This window comes from Sorghum bicolor, chromosome 5 (genome assembly GCF_000003195.3).
Source record: "Sorghum bicolor cultivar BTx623 chromosome 5, Sorghum_bicolor_NCBIv3, whole genome shotgun sequence".
In the NCBI taxonomy this organism is placed as follows: Eukaryota; Viridiplantae; Streptophyta; class Magnoliopsida; order Poales; family Poaceae; genus Sorghum; species Sorghum bicolor.
In genome coordinates, this window is record NC_012874.2 from 43,583,038 (window position 1) to 43,600,839 (window position 17,802).

Sequence of the window (17,802 nt, forward strand, 5' to 3'; positions counted from 1 at the left end):
AAATTAGGCAGAGCAACTATTTATCATATCCATGCTTAAGTTTTATTTAGATACAGATTAGCATAGCCACTTTATTTATTTATTAAACACACTAAGCAAAAGGCATATATATAAGCATAAAATCTTTATTTGGTTTTTTCATAGTTATTTATATTCTAAAATAATATAAGTATAAAGATAGATAGAAAGAAATACTTATCGGGATAAATGGGGGTGCTCTCCCCCAAGCTGAATTTTGACGTAATTTCTCTTGGTGTAGCTAGCAGGTGGCAGAGGTGTATTTGAAAGTCAGCAGCATTCTGACAGCGATTAGGATGTCCTCCGTCTGCTAGTCTTCTTGATTCTTAAATTCTGTGGAGCTCAAATAGACAACAAAGCTTGTGGAACTGATTAAGTGTTAGCATAAATATCTAGCCTTTATCATGTTGAGACTCCTTAATAATTATTACTCCCTGTTTTTATATTTTTTTTTTATAAAGCAGAAAAATATTTATTTTATTTTTATGCCACCACAGTGAATGTACCTATGGGTTTCATGCCACTTGTCTACTCACATGGGGCTTACTGTTTTTAACATTTTTATTTTCTTTTTAAGATAGTGTGAATATGATTAACTAAGTAAACTATTTGAAATAATTGAAAGGAAAATGATAACTACCAAGTTTACCTCTTGGCAAGGCGTTCGGTGTTTTTAAGTCCTCCGAACGGGACTCTCCATTTTCTTAATCGTCCTGAGGTTCGTTGGGTGGCGTAGTCGGTACTTCCGGCAGCGCCTCCTCTTCTTGTATAGTTATCTTCATTTTCCATACCTGACTCGGTGCTTCAATCTCCTCTGGATAATTCTGTTTAAACTCTATGTCTTCTGACCTTACAACTTCTCCTTCATAGTCTGCCCATCCGTCCTTGATGATCTGCCTCCTCTGGTTGTGATTGCGTCGCTTTCTTACCTGCTTAGATTCTTCAATGATATAGTTAGGGTCAGTAAAATAACGGCGTACCTTCTCTGAGGGGAAGTGCATATGGACTTCTCCGGTCCCAATGTAGATAATTGCTTTAATGGTGCTGAGGAACGGTCTTCCAAGGATGACGGGTGGATCATACTCATCTTCTCCCATGTCAACAACTTGAAAGTCTGTGTAGACAAAGTGATTGTCTATTTTGACTGGGACATCAGTTACTGTTCCTTTAACTTCTCGAAATGTCTGATCTGCCATCTGGAGCTGAATGTATGTTAGTCTTAGTGGCATGGTTCCGAAGAAGAGCCGATAGGTGACTGCAGCCATTATGTTGACGCCCGATCCGGTGTCGCAAATTGTCTTGTAGAAGCTATATCCATGTATGGAGCAGTAAATGCTTGGCATTCCTGGGTCGTCCTTCTTGGTCAAAAACGGTGACTTAAGTTGGTGATCTTGACCTCCATGAACTACAGTCACCATCTTAGCTGACTCGGTCCACACTTGCTTGTCCCTGTTCCTCCTGTTGGTCCTCTTCCTTGATTCACGTCTGGATTGATTTGGAATTTGTGTAGTCTTGTTCTTGAAGAAAAATGTCTCCTTCTTCCCTTTGACGTAGAAACTGATCTTGGCAGCACTGGCGTAGATGATAGCTCCCGTGGTGTTCAAGAATGGCCTCCCTAGGATGATAGGTGCTCTCTCATCATTTCCGGTCTCTACCACTACGAAGTCTGCTGGGGTATATAAGGTACCAAATCGGACACAAAGGTTCTTCACTATTCCTTTTGGAAAAGTTATCGTCTGATCTGCAAACTGCAAACACATGGTTGTCTCTAATAAAGGATATGTAAAGAATTTTTCATAGAGTACCCTGGGTATAATGTTGACGCTACAGCCAAAGTCACAGAGTGCTTCTGGGAAGTCCACCATGCCGATGGAGATCGGGATGACGGGGCGTCCTGGATCGCCTCTCTTGACCGGCAGACGGTCAGTAGAAAATTCAGTGACGGGGTTACTCCAATTACCTGCATCAAACACGTCTACAAGATTTGCAGATTCTAATCCTTCCGGTTGTGATGGTATACCGGGGTTAGTAGTAGGAACAGCAGCAGCTATTTGATTTAACTGAGATTCAATCATTTTATTAAAGCTAATTTGATTCTTGATGGCAGTAGAAAAATTATCAATTCTATTATTTATATTTTCTAGCATTTTATCATTAGATGCCAATTTCTTAGATAGGTTATCCATTAGCTTTCCTTGATTAGACACTAACTCTCTCAAAGGTGGAAAATTACTATTGTTGTTATAAGAATTGTTACCTTGATAATTACCTGAGTAGTTAGGCATCTGTTGATTCCAACCTTGATTTTGTTGAGGACGGTTGTAGTAGTAGTTGTTGTTGTTGATGTAGTTCTCATCCTCAAGTATCTCAGGGCAGTGGTTGCCTGAGTGTCCAGTGTCTCCACACTCCTCACAAGTCATGTGAGAGTCGTAGATGTGCATAACTTCTTTCTTGTCTCCAGCTCTATCATCGAGCTTCTTCATGAGCAGGTCTAGCTTTGCAGACAGCATGTCTACCTCCTTCAGCTGATGCATACCTCCACTTCTCTTGCGTGTCTGGGTCCTCTCTTCATTCCAGCTTTGGTTGGACGCCATCTTCTCCACAAGAGCTGTGGCTTGTGGTATAGTAAGTGATAAGAATGCTCCTCCAGCTGCAGCATCCATGGTTTCTCAGGCACTGTTGCTGAGCCCATGATAAAACGTCTGCATCAATAGCCAACTCTCCATTCCATGATGGGGACATTCTAGGATGTAGTCTTGAAAGCGCTCCCATGCTTCTGGAACACATTCATCATTTTGTTGCTGAAAACTTGTAATCTTCCCACGGAGAGCATTGGTCTTACCCATGGGAAAGAACTTAGCCAGGAAGTTTGTTGAGCAGAGTGCCCACGTAGTATTCTTCTCCTTTGTAGCGTAGAACCACTGCTTCGCTCTTCCTAACAGTGAGAATGGGAAGAGGCGAAGTAGTATAGCGTCTTTGGAAACTCCTGCTATGGTGAATGTGCTGCAAATCTCCAGGAAGTGTTGTAAATGAGCACTAGCATCTTCGTGTGCCTTCCCACAGAATTGGTTGGATTGCACCATGTTGATAAGTCCAGGCTTGAGCTCAAAGTTGCCATCGATCTCTGCAGCAGGTCCAGTGCGGATGTTGTCCGGAGTGGGAGCTGAGAACTCGCGGATCGATTTGTTCGCCATGGCTTCGAACTCTGAAGACAAGTTCCGGTGATCTTCTTGATTGGATGAAGCTTCTTCGTGAAGTGTTGATGATTTCTTTAGCTTGGCTCTCGTCTTCTTGAATAATGCTTCGGGATTGTCAACAAAATTTCCTGGAAGATGTCTTCTATTCATACATTCCCCTGCATAAGATAAAATAGAAAAATATCGGGGTAAAACTGTATGAGAGAATAGATAAGCTCAATCATATTAGTGATGCGGATGATAACTCAAAATCTTTTATTCTATTCCTGATTAGTAATCAACCTTCCCCGGCAACGGCGCCAAAAATGCTTGTTGGGTATTCTTAACATCATTACTAAAAGTAGACTAAGTTCTAAATCTAGCAACGGTGCTGTTGATGCAAAATTGATCTGCAAACACAAAGGGCTAATACCCGATTCAAATGTTGAGGCGTGCCAGCCGATTTGACCTTACTATCGGCAAAGGTGATAACTCGAATACTTTAGTCCTGACAACAGCGATGCGCCCGGGTGTCACGGCTAAGAGGTACTCACGCGGAACTCGAGAACACGCCGAGCTTAAGTCGACGAATTCCTAAGAACTCGTAATAAGAAGAAAAAAGGTGACGAAGTCGTCGAAAAGTAAACGCTGGAATATGAGTAAAACGTATGTTTGATTGATTTCTTGATATCTGATTACAAGGTCTTAGGGCTTATATTTATACCCTGCTCAAATAGCTACGACCAGACACGATTAGAATTCGAATTCCAAATTACACGGAACCCGTACACAAAACGATACGAATAACATAAGGAAATAATAAAACCACCCTTCGTGACAAACCGAAACTCCTCCACATGACAACTGGCAACTTCCGGACTCCTCTTTTGCGTCATCGGCAATCCTCTTGCCATAGTCATCGGCAGACCCTTTTACTCGGTCATCGGTACCATGTTACTGTCTGAGGATTTAGTCACATTCAACTCTTCCCTCATCGGCAACCATCCTTACCAGCAACCCATATCATACTGCCACCCTGTCTTGCCATCCTGGACACGTGCCCAAAAATGGTGTCAACACATGCCCCCCAGTTTCGGAGTATAAAATCATTAATGCTCCGAAATTCTCTGCAGTAATGATGTCTTTTCCGCAATTAATGCTCCTAATCTGGTAACCGACAACCTCAATCTGGGCAACTCTGATCCTAATCCTCCGCAGATCCCTCGAAATCCACAACTTCCCAAACGGGCATTCCTATTAATTGTACATCGGCAACAATACCGTTACAAAGACCTGCCGATGCTCTGCCCAGGATGTCCGCAAAAACGGTCACTTCCCCTCTATCCGCCCATCGGCAGGACGACCGTTATTGAATATTACCGATGGACCGACCAAAAGATCGTGCACAGTAAAATATCTTTAGATAATGACCGCTTCCTGTCAAATCACCTGCACAATTCCTGGATTATCGTGCGAACAGTTACCATATCTACTTGAGTACCCTCGGGTTTCTCGGATGTGGCAAAGAAATAAGTCAGATTTGCCCCTGTCCATCTTGCCCTATAAATAGCTCCTTCTTGGGTACTCTTCTCCCATTACACCATCCTGCCATCCAACTTCACTTTTCCAGCGGCGGCGCCATTCTCAACCCTCAAGATCTCCGACAAGCACCCTTCTTCGTCAACTCCGGTGTCTTCCAGCGCCCTCCCTCACGACAAGATGGCCGTCGGTTTCATCGTCCCTGAGGTCAGACTTTCATCTCATCCGTTGTACCTTTTTCCTGCATTCCTGTTCATCTGCGATTTACCTTACCGAATATTTTCCTTCCCCTTTTTCTTTGTATTTTTATTCCCCAAAACACCAGGAATTATCCAACAAAATTGTCATCCCTACCGATCAACCACATCTTCAATGTCTCGGTCCTCTAGGGGATCCAGATCCAACCGACCTCATCAACGCAGAAACCAACAGGATTCCCTTTAGAGCTGAAAACTTTGCTCTAGATCTATGGAAAGACACCTTTCGTTCTTGGCCTAGCCCTACTGTAGGATGGAAAGACTGGTTCTTGAGGGTCAGCAACTCTTATGAAATTCAATGGGGTGAGAGGAAATTAGCTCAATGCATTAGGCTGTCCATTGCCGATATGCACAGGAACGAGTCGTTGCTGATAGCCGCATCTTACTTCTGGTCAGATACTCTCAACGCTTTTGTTTTCGGCCACGGCCCTGCTTCTCCTACCCTTGCCGATGTAGCCATGCTCACTGGGTTAGACATATCTTCCGCCGATAGCACCCACTTTTTCGATACCGCCCCCAGCGCCAAAGTGGAGACTCGCGCTATCGGCGGCTGGTCAGGGTACATCCAGAAGTACCGCGGGAAAGGACCTGTCACCCTAAAGGAACAAACCACTTTTCTGAACATGTGGCTAGACAAGTTTGTATTCTGTGGTCGATCGGCAGGACCGACTTCTGTCTACCTATCGGCAGCAGAAAGACTGGCTAGCGGTGGTCAATTTCCTCTCGGCCGCTATTTGCTCGGCGCTGTTTATCACCTCCTTCATCAGGTAGCTCAGAAACTCCTACTCGGCCAGCCTATCGGCAACTTGGGAGGTCCTTGGTGGTTTATCAATATGTGGCTCAATCTGCACCTGCACAAGCGCCTTGATCTCAACTTGTTCTCTCAGCACTTCCCAAGAGATATAGCCGAGAACCATGTTTTGGGCGAAGAGGAATCGGCAACACGTGCCCCCCTGAACTTCGGCGAAGCTGTTATAGTTTTACCCGGTTCAGGGAACGCCCCGGATCAGATCGGCCGATTCTTCAAAACGCTGTATGAGGGTCTGGCCAGAGATGAACGACCATGGTTGGCTTATGACGACCCAGACAGCATGCTCCCCCTGACCTTCAATCCATTTGACGACGCTCTTGATAGGGACAATGAGGCGATGATGGCAATCGTGACTCCCAGAGCCATACCAGTGAACTTCTTCGGCAGCACGAAAACTTCTCCCCAAACCTATGAATTCTATAATCCATCGGCATTAGCTCGCCAGCTGGCTTTCGGCCAATTGCCGATTGCACTTCCTTATGCCGATGTAATAAAACCCAGAGAACCCATCGCCAACCTCCTCGAGTGGACTCGAGTAGCCCAGTTACCACCAAATGCCGACACAGATGTAGATCTGTCAGAATGGGTTCCAGCTGCTTTTATCACTCAAGCATACAAGCTATGGTGGGCAGAATGGAAGGAGAATTTATTCTGCAGATCGGCTCTCTCATACCGCGGCATGATCGACCCCGAATACGAAGTTCCTGACGACATTGTAAGTGCTTTAAACCGATGCCTCATTTTCCAATACTATTCCCATTGATAATTTACCCCTGTATTCTTTTTGCAGATTGATAACACCCCCCCATCGGTCAGCAGGAGTGGCAAGCCGATCGACTTATTCCCATCAGGCCCGATCTCCTCAATCGGCCACAATGCTCCCACTCTGGCCTCCATTGTACACCGGGGTGCGCGTCTCAAGAAAGTTACCACCAGGAAAACTCAGACATCACCAACGGTAACTGCTTCCACTCTGGCGCAAGCTTTCAAGGCAATCTGTTTAAAACCCCTTTTTATTTATGCTGACTTATCTTTATATCGATTATCCGTGCTCATAAACTCTTTATTGTTGTTGCAGCAAACTGGTACATCGGCAAAAGCCAAACGTCAAGGTGCCGATCTCCCCCAGTCTAGCCAGCCAAAGAGGAAAGGCGTCCAAGGTGTTAAGACTGGACCAAAACGTCAGAAAGTGGCAACTTCTCCCCCTCCTCCGGTGTTTCCAACCCCGGTGGTATCTTCTCCTTCTCCTCCAGGAGCCCAAGCACAGCAAGGAACATCTCCTCAATCAATACAGGAAGCACTACAGACTGAAGAACCTCAGCAAGAAATACCTCAAACGGCAGGCGCATTATCTGACGTAGGCGAACAAACAACTGGCCCAGCAGGTCCAGCTATGTCATCGGCGGTTTCCTCAATCCAAACAACTGTTGTTCCACTTCCGGGTAACATATCCCAACAATACTCCTACCGATAAACTTATTTTCATTTCTTCTTATAATCCTTCCTGTCTTCTTTCAGGCGATATCATTCTATCGGCAACATCTGCCGATCAACCTGCAGCTCTATCGGCCTCTCTGAGTCAAAGACAGGAAATTGCCCTGAAGCAAGTAAGTCATCCACTTTTCCATCGGTATCATCCGCTGACGTCTTGGCCATAAAATTGACTTATTTCATCTTCAGGAACAAGATTCTCCCGACAGCTTATTTTCCTTCGCCATTGATATCTTTGAAGAAGAGGGCGAGGAAGCAAGCTCTTCCCGGGCAGTTGGAATCGTATCGGCAGAAACCAAAGCTAGGCTGGAGGAGTTATCGGCCATACTTCATCAAGATACAACTCAACTGGTTGATGATTCTGACCCAGCCAAAGCCCTGTTCAAGACTCTTAGAGGCCAAATCCCTGCCGATGCCGAAGAAGCACTCTTCCACGCTGCACATCTAGAAAGCCGGCAGTTACAGTACCAGAGAGCTACCCGACGCCTTGCCGACAGAGCTGCTCAAGTCCAACTTTCTGAGGAGATGATAAAAGAAAAACTCTTAGCCGATGAGAAACATAAGAACATCGGCATCTTGAAGTCCTCAGGTGACGCACTGAAGCAGAAAATGTCCGATCTATCGGCCAAAAGAGAAACTCTGCTGGCTGAACTCAAGCAAGTGGAAGACGCCCTGTCCCAAGCCCAACAAGAAGATAGTCAGCTGCCGGAGACCATCAAGCATCTTGAACAGGAACGAAACATCCATGGTCGTAAAGCGCTGCAACTGAAGAGGAAATTGAAGCCGATTGAAGGTTCTGCCGATGATGATATCAAAGAGATAGAGACAGCCAACCAAATTCGGCTGCGCGCCATATCTGCAATCCAGGCACTGCTGAACACCTGAAGCTTTCACCAACGACACATCTTCATTTTTCCGTTTTTAGCTTTTAGTCTAGCCGATAAGACTGTTATCGGCATCTTTTGTTAAGTCTGCCCTTGAACATTTAAATTCAGCCGATAGGAATGTTATCGGCACTTAACCTTTTACGCATCGATCCATATGCTGGGGTAGTATTTCTTCAAATATTTGCCATTCAATGCTCTGGGAAATTCAACTCCTTCGAGAGTTTCTAGAATATAGGCATTACCAGGAGCTGAGCGTTTTATCCGATAAGGACCTTCCCAATTAGGAGACCACTTCCCAAACTTTGAACTTTTAGTTCCGACTGGCAAAATCAACTTCCATACCAAATCCTTATCGGCAAACTCCTTAGCCTTCACCTTTTTATCATACCATCTGGCAACTCTCTTCTTATTTTCTTCTATACTCATTAAAGCCGTTAACCGATGCCCTGCTAAATCATCTAATTCATCGGTCATTAAAGTGGCATAATCATCGGCAGCCAATTGATCTTGAAAAGATAATCGCCTAGATCCAGCCTTAATCTCCCAAGGCAAAACTGCATCATGTCCGTACACCAATTGATAAGGTGACACCTTGGTCGATCCATGACAAGCCATCCGATAAGACCACAGTGCTTCATTCAACAATGTATGCCACCGCCTAGGATTTTCTTCAATCTTTCGTTTAATAAGCTTGATAATTCCCTTGTTAGACGCTTCGGCCTGCCCATTGGCTTGAGCATAGTAAGGAGAAGAATTCAACACTTTAATTCCCATACCGATTGCAAATTCATCGAACTCCCCCGACGTGAACATGGTGCCCTGATCGGTGGTAATCGTTTGAGGAATCCCAAATCGGTAAATAATATGCTCCTTCACAAAATCAATCATATTAGCCGATGTGACTTTCTTCAAGGGAATAGCCTCGACCCATTTGGTAAAATAGTCAGTGGCAACTAGAATGAATTTATGCCCTTTGCTAGATGGTGGATGAATCTGGCCGATCAGATCGATGGCCCACCCCCGGAACGGCCAAGGTTTTATTATGGGATTCATAGCCGATGCAGGTGCTCTCTGGATATTACCGAACTTTTGACAACCTTGACATCCCTTGAAATATTTAAAACAATCTTCAAGTATGGTTGGCCAAAAATATCCATTCCTTCGAATCATCCACTTCATCTTAAAAGCTGACTGATGCGCTCCACACACTCCTTCATGGATTTCTCCCATCAAACTTCTGGCTTCATCATCACCCAGACATCGGAGAAGAATTCCGTCGATAGTTCGATAATACAATTCATTTTCAAGGATCACATACTTGGTTGCTTGAAATCGAACCCGTCTTTCAACCTTTTTGGATGGATCTTTTAGATAATCAATAATTTCTTCCCTCCAATCACCGGCAGTGACTGCCGATGTCGCATTAATCATTGGCTGATATCCCGAGGCATGCTGGGCCAACCGATTAGCGTCTTCATTATGCAATCGGGGAATATGCTCCAATCGGAAGTTCTTGAATTCCTTCAACAGTTGTATACTTCTCTCGAAATAGGTTATGAGAACTTCACTTCGGCACTCATAGCTTCCAGCCAATTGATTTATAACCAACATGGAATCTCCGAATACTTCAACAGCGTCAGCACGAACTTCTCTTAACAACTCCAATCCCTTGATCAGAGCTTGATACTCAGCCTGATTATTTGTTGATGTAGCAACAATCGGCAAGGAAAATTCATACTTCCTCCCCTTAGGAGAAACTAATATAATGCCGATTCCTGCTCCCCGGTCACAGGTAGACCCATCAAAGAAGAGCGTCCAGGGTGCAATTTCCAAGGTTTCCACTAGACCGCAATGCTGAGTCACGAAATCGGCCATGACTTGCCCTTTGACCGCCTTAGCCGACTCGTAACGCAAATCGAACTCCGACAGCGCCAAAATCCATTTACCGATCCTACCACTCATAATCGGCATAGATAGCATGTATCGGACCACGTCATCTTTGCAAACAACAGCACATTCGGCTGACAACAGGTAATGTCTTAGCTTGATGCATGAAAAATATAAGCATAAGCACAGCTTCTCAATGGCCGAATACCTGATTTCAGCATCAATTAGCCTCCTACTCAAATAATAAATTACCCTCTCTTTCCCTTCAAATTCTTGAACTAAAGCTGAACCGATAACCGATCCATCGGTAGACAAATATAATTTGAAGGGTTTCCCTTGTTGAGGTGGAACTAAAACCGGAGGATTTACTAGATACCTTTTGATTTCATCTAGAGCCAACTGCTGTTCTTTTCCCCAAACAAACTCCTGATCGGCTTTCAACTTAAGGAGAGGACTAAAAGCACGAATTCTCCCAGATAAATTCGATATAAATCTTCTGATAAAATTCACCTTGCCGATCAAGGATTGGAGCTCGGTTTTATTGGTAGGGGCCACTATTTTATTGATGGCATCAATAGATCTTCGACTAATTTCAATACCCCTCTGATGTACCATAAAACCAAGAAACTGCCCTGCCGATACGCCAAATGCACATTTGTTGGGGTTCATCTTCAATCCATGCTTCCTGGTGCACTCCAACACTTTTCGTAAATCGGCAAGATGCCCTGAGAAATCTCCAGACTTAACCACCACATCATCAATATAAATTTCTACGATCTTGCTGATGAACTCATGAAATATAAAATTCATGGCCCTTTGATAAGTAGCACCAGCATTCTTTAACCCAAAAGTCATGACTATCCATTCAAATAGTCCAACATGACCAGGACACCTGAATGCGGTTTTTGGAATATCCTCCTCTGCCATGAATATTTGATTGTAACCCGCATTACCATCCATGAAGCTGATGACCCGATGGCCAGCCGCAGCATCAACTAGTAGATCGGCGACAGGCATTGGGTATCCATCCATCGGCGTGGCTTTATTGAGATTCCTGAAATCAATGCACACCCGAAGCTTCCCGTTCTTCTTGTAAACCGGAACAACATTGGAAATCCATTCGGCATACCGACACTGCCGAATAAACTTAGCTTCAATAAGTTTAGTGATTTCGGCCTTAATATCAGGTAGAATGTTAGGATTACATCGGCGGGCTGGTTGCTGATGTGGCCGAAACCCAGACTTGATGGGTAACCGATGTTCAACAATTGATCGGTCTAAACCAGGCATCTCTGTATAATCCCAAGCAAAGCAATCTTTATATTCCTTTAACAAACTAGTTAACTGCCGTTTACACTCAGGATCTAATCTAGCACTAATAAAAGTAGGCCTAGGCTTATCACCACTACCTATATCTACTTCTACCAAATCATCGGCCGATGTGAATCCCTGGCCTAATTTCCCGTCATCGGCGAATCTATCCATTAAAAACCGTCGTCAGAACCGACTGCTTGGATCGGTGGAATCTCATAATCGGCAACTTTGAGAAAATCTTTCTCCCAAACTTCTCCTGAAATGCACTTAGTCTTTTCATAAGTATCTGCCTCTGCCGATGCGATAACATAAGAAGAATCCCCTGGGACGATCTCAATCTTGTCACCTACCCACTGAACCAAGCACTGGTGCATCGTGGATGGGACACAACAATTGGCATGAATCCAATCTCTCCCCAATAGTAAATTGTAGGCACTTTTCCGCTGATCACGAAAAAAGTTGTCGGCAAGGTTTTGCTGCCGATGGTCAACTCTACACATATCGCCCCCTTGACTGGAGACACGTTTCCCTCAAAGTCTTTGAGCATCATATCGGTCTTGGTCAAATCTTGATCCCCTTTCCCAAGCTTCCGATACACTGCATACGGCATAATATTAATAGCAGCTCCACCATCAACTAGGATCTTCGTCATTGGCTGCCCATCAACCCTTCCTTTGGGGAACAAAGCTTTAAGATGATGCCTCTCGTTATCGGCAGGTTTCTCAAAGATAGCCGTCATCGGATCCAGAGCCAACTGAGCTATCTGATCAGAAAATCCCAACTCATCGTCACTGGCTGGTGCAAGAAACTCCATCGGCAACATGAATACCATGTTGACGTCCGCCGATGGACCTTCCCTCTTAGTGTCTGCCGGCTGCCGACTTTCAGAACTCTCTCCTTTATTTAACTCCTCTTGCCTTTCACGTTGCAATCTCCTTTTCTGTGTCTTAGTTAATCCTTGAGGACACCATGGAGGAAGTGGCCTTTGCCTTGCCGTCGGACGTTGGTCCTCTCTTAACTCCATACGATGCGTATTGGCATCCCTGCAAAATATGAATTCATCGGGAACCCGCGCATCAGCCATTCTTTCAAGCTCCTCTTGGTTCCTGGGAAAATACTGGACACGGTCACCAAGCCGATCGTGAACGCTAAGCCTGCCCCCCAGCCGATCATGAACTGATGCCCTTCCTCTGATCGGCCCATTAAATCGTCGTTCCTCATCATGATAACGTCGATCGTTCCTATCGTACCGATCATAACCATTGCATTCAGGACAGTCTCTGACAGTAGGGAGCTTGATATTTTCTTCCCAACAATGGATGAAGAATGGGCAATTCCAATGATCCCTATGCCGATTCCACTCCTGTCGGCGTCTTTCTTCTTCCCGTTGATAATCTTCCTGCTGGCGCCGATACCGATCTTCCCGTTGTTGCCATCTCTCTCGAGGCCTTCTATGAGTTATGACAATACCAGATCGAGGAATTCTTCCTGAGCTAGTTCCTTCCTGGACCAAGCCCTTACTTCTTGCATCAGCGGTAGTAACTTGATGCTGAGGATCTACCGATGCACCCTTCTCAGCTGTCTCCGACGTCAAGACCTTAGCCTTCCCCTTAGCATCCAACATATTCGTCGGGAAAGGATGTTGATCTATCTTCATCGGCTTCTGGGCTTTGGAACTATCAAACTTGATTCTCCCTGACTCTATGGCCGATTGCAGCTGTTGTCTGAATACTTTGCACTCATTGGTATCATGCGAAGTTGCATTATGCCACTTGCAATACCTCATCCTCTTCAACTCTTCTGCCGACGGAATCACGTGGTTAGGTGACAATTTGATTTGACCTTCCTGAAGTAAAAAGTCAAATATCCTGTCGGCTTTGGCGGTATCAAATGCAAACTTTTCTGGTTCCTTCTGCCCAAAAGGACAAGACATCGGCTTCTTGTTTTTTACCCACTCTGCTAAGCCGATTACTGGTTCTTCATCGGAATCTGAGCTCGTTGCCTCGTCAACAAATGAGACTTTCTTATTCCATGCCCTTTTAGGCTCGAAAGGCTTGATGTCTTGATCAGATATCCTCTGCACCAAGTGACTTAAACTTTCGAACTCCTGAGAGGCATACTTATCCCTGATGTGTGGCAACAGACCTTGGAAAGCCAAATCGGCTAGTTGCCGATCATCCAGAACCAGGCTATAGCATTTATTTTTGACTTCTCGTATCCTCTGCACAAATCCCTCAACCGACTCGTCATTACGTTGCCTCAGCTTGACCAAGTCGGTGATCTTCTTCTCATGAACCCCCGAGAAGAAGTATTTGTGGAATTGCTTCTCCAGATCGGCCCAAGTAATTACTGAATTGGGAGGCAATGATATGAACCAAGTAAAGGCCGATCCAGATAATGATGATGAAAATAGGCGAACTCTCAATTCGTCCCTGTTACCAGCCTCTCCACATTGGATAATGAACCTGTTGACATGCTCCATGGTTGACGTATCGTCCTGTCCGGAAAATTTTGTAAAATCCGGTACTTTGTACCGATGTGGAAGCGGGATCAAATCATACGCTGGAGGATACGGTGTCCGATAAGAATAGGTGTTGACTTTGGGTTTTATCCCAAATTGTTCCCTCATTACTTCGGCAATCTTATCGGCCCAATATGCATCGGCATCTTGCCGATGAGGCGGCTGCGGATCTGGCATTTGGTGGCGAACCTCCACGTGTCTGTTCGGGACGTGACCTGTATGGAACATCGTATTGGTCGCCTGTCCTCCAATCTGCGGACTACCAAACTGTTGTCCACCGATTGGCTGTCCTCCGAGTTGCTGTCCAAAATTTATTGGCTGGTTGGGAATTCCCTGACCTTGGAACCCGGGATACACCTGTCCTTGCTGGAACCCTGTAGTCTGATAACCTTGCTGGGGCGACTGTGGAAAGGCTTGCTGTCCAAGCCATCCATTATTAGCGTTCATCGGCATAGGTGCTGCCGATGATTGGTAATTGGGTACCGTCGTTGAATTGACATACCCTGACTGGGCCATAGGCCTCTGTTGCATCAGCATCGACTCTGCCGATGCGTTAAGCATCTGGAACATTGGATCTTGAGGATTTCCAGCGTGAGGCCTTGCAGTAGTAGTTGTGGTATACCGAGGACTCTGGTTCACCGGCACGTTAGAGGGTGCCGATGTCATAGGAGTTTTGCCCCTCATATCAGCTATCTGTGACGTTCCCGGCGTCAACTCTGGAGGCATACCATAACCCCACCAGCTAGGAGGAAGAGTTAACCCCGACACGGCCGATGCCAACATATCTGTTGTCAGTTTATGCTGCCCAACAGAAATTTGTGGGTTAGTTGCCATCGGCATAGATGGTGCACCAGTAGCCCCCAATGTATTTGGAGGAACGGCAGTCTGTGCACTCGCACTTGTCAAAGCAGCCGATGGAGCCGTGACCTCTGGTGCCGTGGGTTGATGATGGGAGGGGCCCACATAATCCGGCGGGATTTGTCCTTCCTTGAAGGTTCTTGCCACGGCGTTGAAAACCGTATTAGATAGTACACCAGCTTGATTAATCAACGCTCGATTGATGGCATTATCAACCATGTCTTGAAGCTTGCCAGGGTTGGCGTCAAAGGTGACCTGCCGTGGTGCCGGCAGTGCATCTTTCTGGACCACTTCGCCGCTCCTGTTTATGCTGAAAGACTTCAGGCATTGCTGCTTGAATTCTTCCATAGCTTGGGCAATAGCTTGCTTCTGCTCATCCTTGAGGTTAGCTTCCGTCACGGGGATGACATTGTCTTGATCGAGGTCAGAGATCGACATGTTGATCTTGATCTTGAATCGGTCCCACCGAGCGTGCCAAAAGATGTGTTGATGCAAAATTGATCTGCAAACACAAAGGGCTAATACCCAATTCAAATGTTGAGGCGTGCCAGCCGATTTGACCTTACTATCGGCAAAGGTGATAACTCGAATACTTTAGTCCTGACAACAGCGATGCGCCCGGGTGTCACGGCTAAGAGGTACTCACGCGGAACTCGAGAACACGCCGAGCTTAAGTCGACGAATTCCTAAGAACTCGTAATAAGAAGAAAAAAGGTGACGAAGTCGTCGAAAAGTAAACGCTGGAATATGAGTAAAACGTATGTTTGATTGATTTCTTGATATCTGATTACAAGGTCTTAGGGCTTATATTTATACCCTGCTCAAATAGCTACGACCAGACACGATTAGAATTCGAATTCCAAATTACACGGAACCCGTACACAAAACGATACGAATAACATAAGGAAATAATAAAACCACCCTTCGTGACAAACCGAAACTCCTCCACATGACAACTGGCAACTTCCGGACTCCTCTTTTGCGTCATCGGCAATCCTCTTGCCATAGTCATCGGCAGACCCTTTTACTCGGTCATCGGTACCATGTTACTGTCTGAGGATTTAGTCACATTCAACTCTTCCCTCATCGGCAACCATCCTTACCAGCAACCCATATCATACTGCCACCCTGTCTTGCCATCCTGGACACGTGCCCAAAAATGGTGTCAACAGGTGCCAAAAATGCCAAACCTATCCCTCACACCACTTAAGCCAAGTTGTCATCCCCAGCATGACATGAGAGACGCGGTATTGAAATATGCAATTGCTCTTCTAAATAAATAATGAATGGGATCTGCAAGCGTACAGATTAATACCGATGCAGCATTTTAACCGGGAAGTATTCCAGGTATCGTTATTTATATTTTTACCACTGGGAAGGGATTAGCAATCATCACTATTGATTACAGAATAGAATATGAGATTGAGCATCTATCATTGCATGTATAATTGAGAACATTATATCTAACTCTTCATACAGGGATAAGTGTCACATAAAAGATATATGAAATAATAATAGTGACAAGGATAACTAATCTGATCTAGCCACATAATAAATATGATAAGCACCTCAATTAGATACTCTAGAAAGTCATTAGCATGGTATTAGAACGAACTACAAGAATATTTCCTAAGTTATTCTCAACTATATAGTCTAGCATTATCATAGTTAGTGCAAGCATACTTAGCAATCATTGCGAGACAAGACTACGCCCATGGATAGTGATATTAGCAAGGAATATGAGAAACATAGCAATCACTCCCCTGTAATAATGTTGCTCTGCCAGCCCAATACACGAGAGGGGGACTATATAAGAATCAATGAAGCTGTCACTATCACGAACCACCCCACGATCTGGCATATTGGGTACAATCGCAGATAAATACAGTATAAGCACCACGCCTACACAATATCTATCATTTGCCCATGGATCCGATGGATAAACGCTATACGATCCTAAGCATGTATATAGATCGTATCTAACTAAGCCAAGTACATAACTATGATAAACTAAGAAAAATATAATCTTGAATATAAGCAAGTAGAGCAAAGTCATAAGCAATATATTGAAGTAGAACAAAGTCATATTCATAATATTGAGGAACAAAGATAATTAGGAAGCAATTAGAAGCACAATTAGAGAATTACCAAGAATCCTCCTGACAGATCCGGAAACCAATCGAAGATTGACACCTTCTAGTTCTAATCCTATGTAGCTATGCTAATCTAGATGTCTAATTGATGTGGTGGCTCTAATCTTGATCAGAGGCTTCTTCTCCCTTGATGAAACAATGAATTAGGGTTGAGAGGCTCCCTTCTCCAGGGGCCAGGGGGTCTGGTTTTATAGTCTCTTCAAGTGAATATGGGCCCTTGGATCAAACCGACATAGATTGTATGGTTTAGATTCATCCTTTAGGTCGGTGGAGACTTCCCGCAAAGCAGAGTCCTGTTTGGACTCCAACAGGGGGCGGGCGCCCAGTAGGACAGGGCGGGCGCCCTGCCTCTGGCCCCGTTTCGCCTCCGCTTCGGTCTTGTGGCTTCTGGAGTCTTCTAGATGTAAGATAATTGCGCAGCACGTTAATATCTTTACGTAATCCTGACATGTGGGCCTTTCTTCCGTATTTCCTGATAACCCCCTGCAGAAATAGACAAACACCAAAACTCGTGAAATTCTGTCAGATAAAACCCTAAGTCTAGATCTTGATTTCATTTGGATCCTTTTCTTTATTTATTTGATAATTAAATTTGATACTTAAGGACCGTCAACACATGGCATTCCCAAGACCATCATATCAGATAGAGGACCACAGTTCACCGCTCACTTCTGGGAGCGAATGCATAAGAGTTTGGGGACCAGTCTGATAAGAAGCACGGTGTATCACCCCCAAACCTCAGGTCAAACGGAAAGACTCAATCTAGTACTAGAAGATATGCTGTGGGCTTGTGTGTTATCGTCCAAGGGATCATGGGAATCGTGGTTGCCATTGGCTGAGTTCTCATACAATAGTAGCTATCAAGAGAGTATCAAGATGGCCCCGTTCGA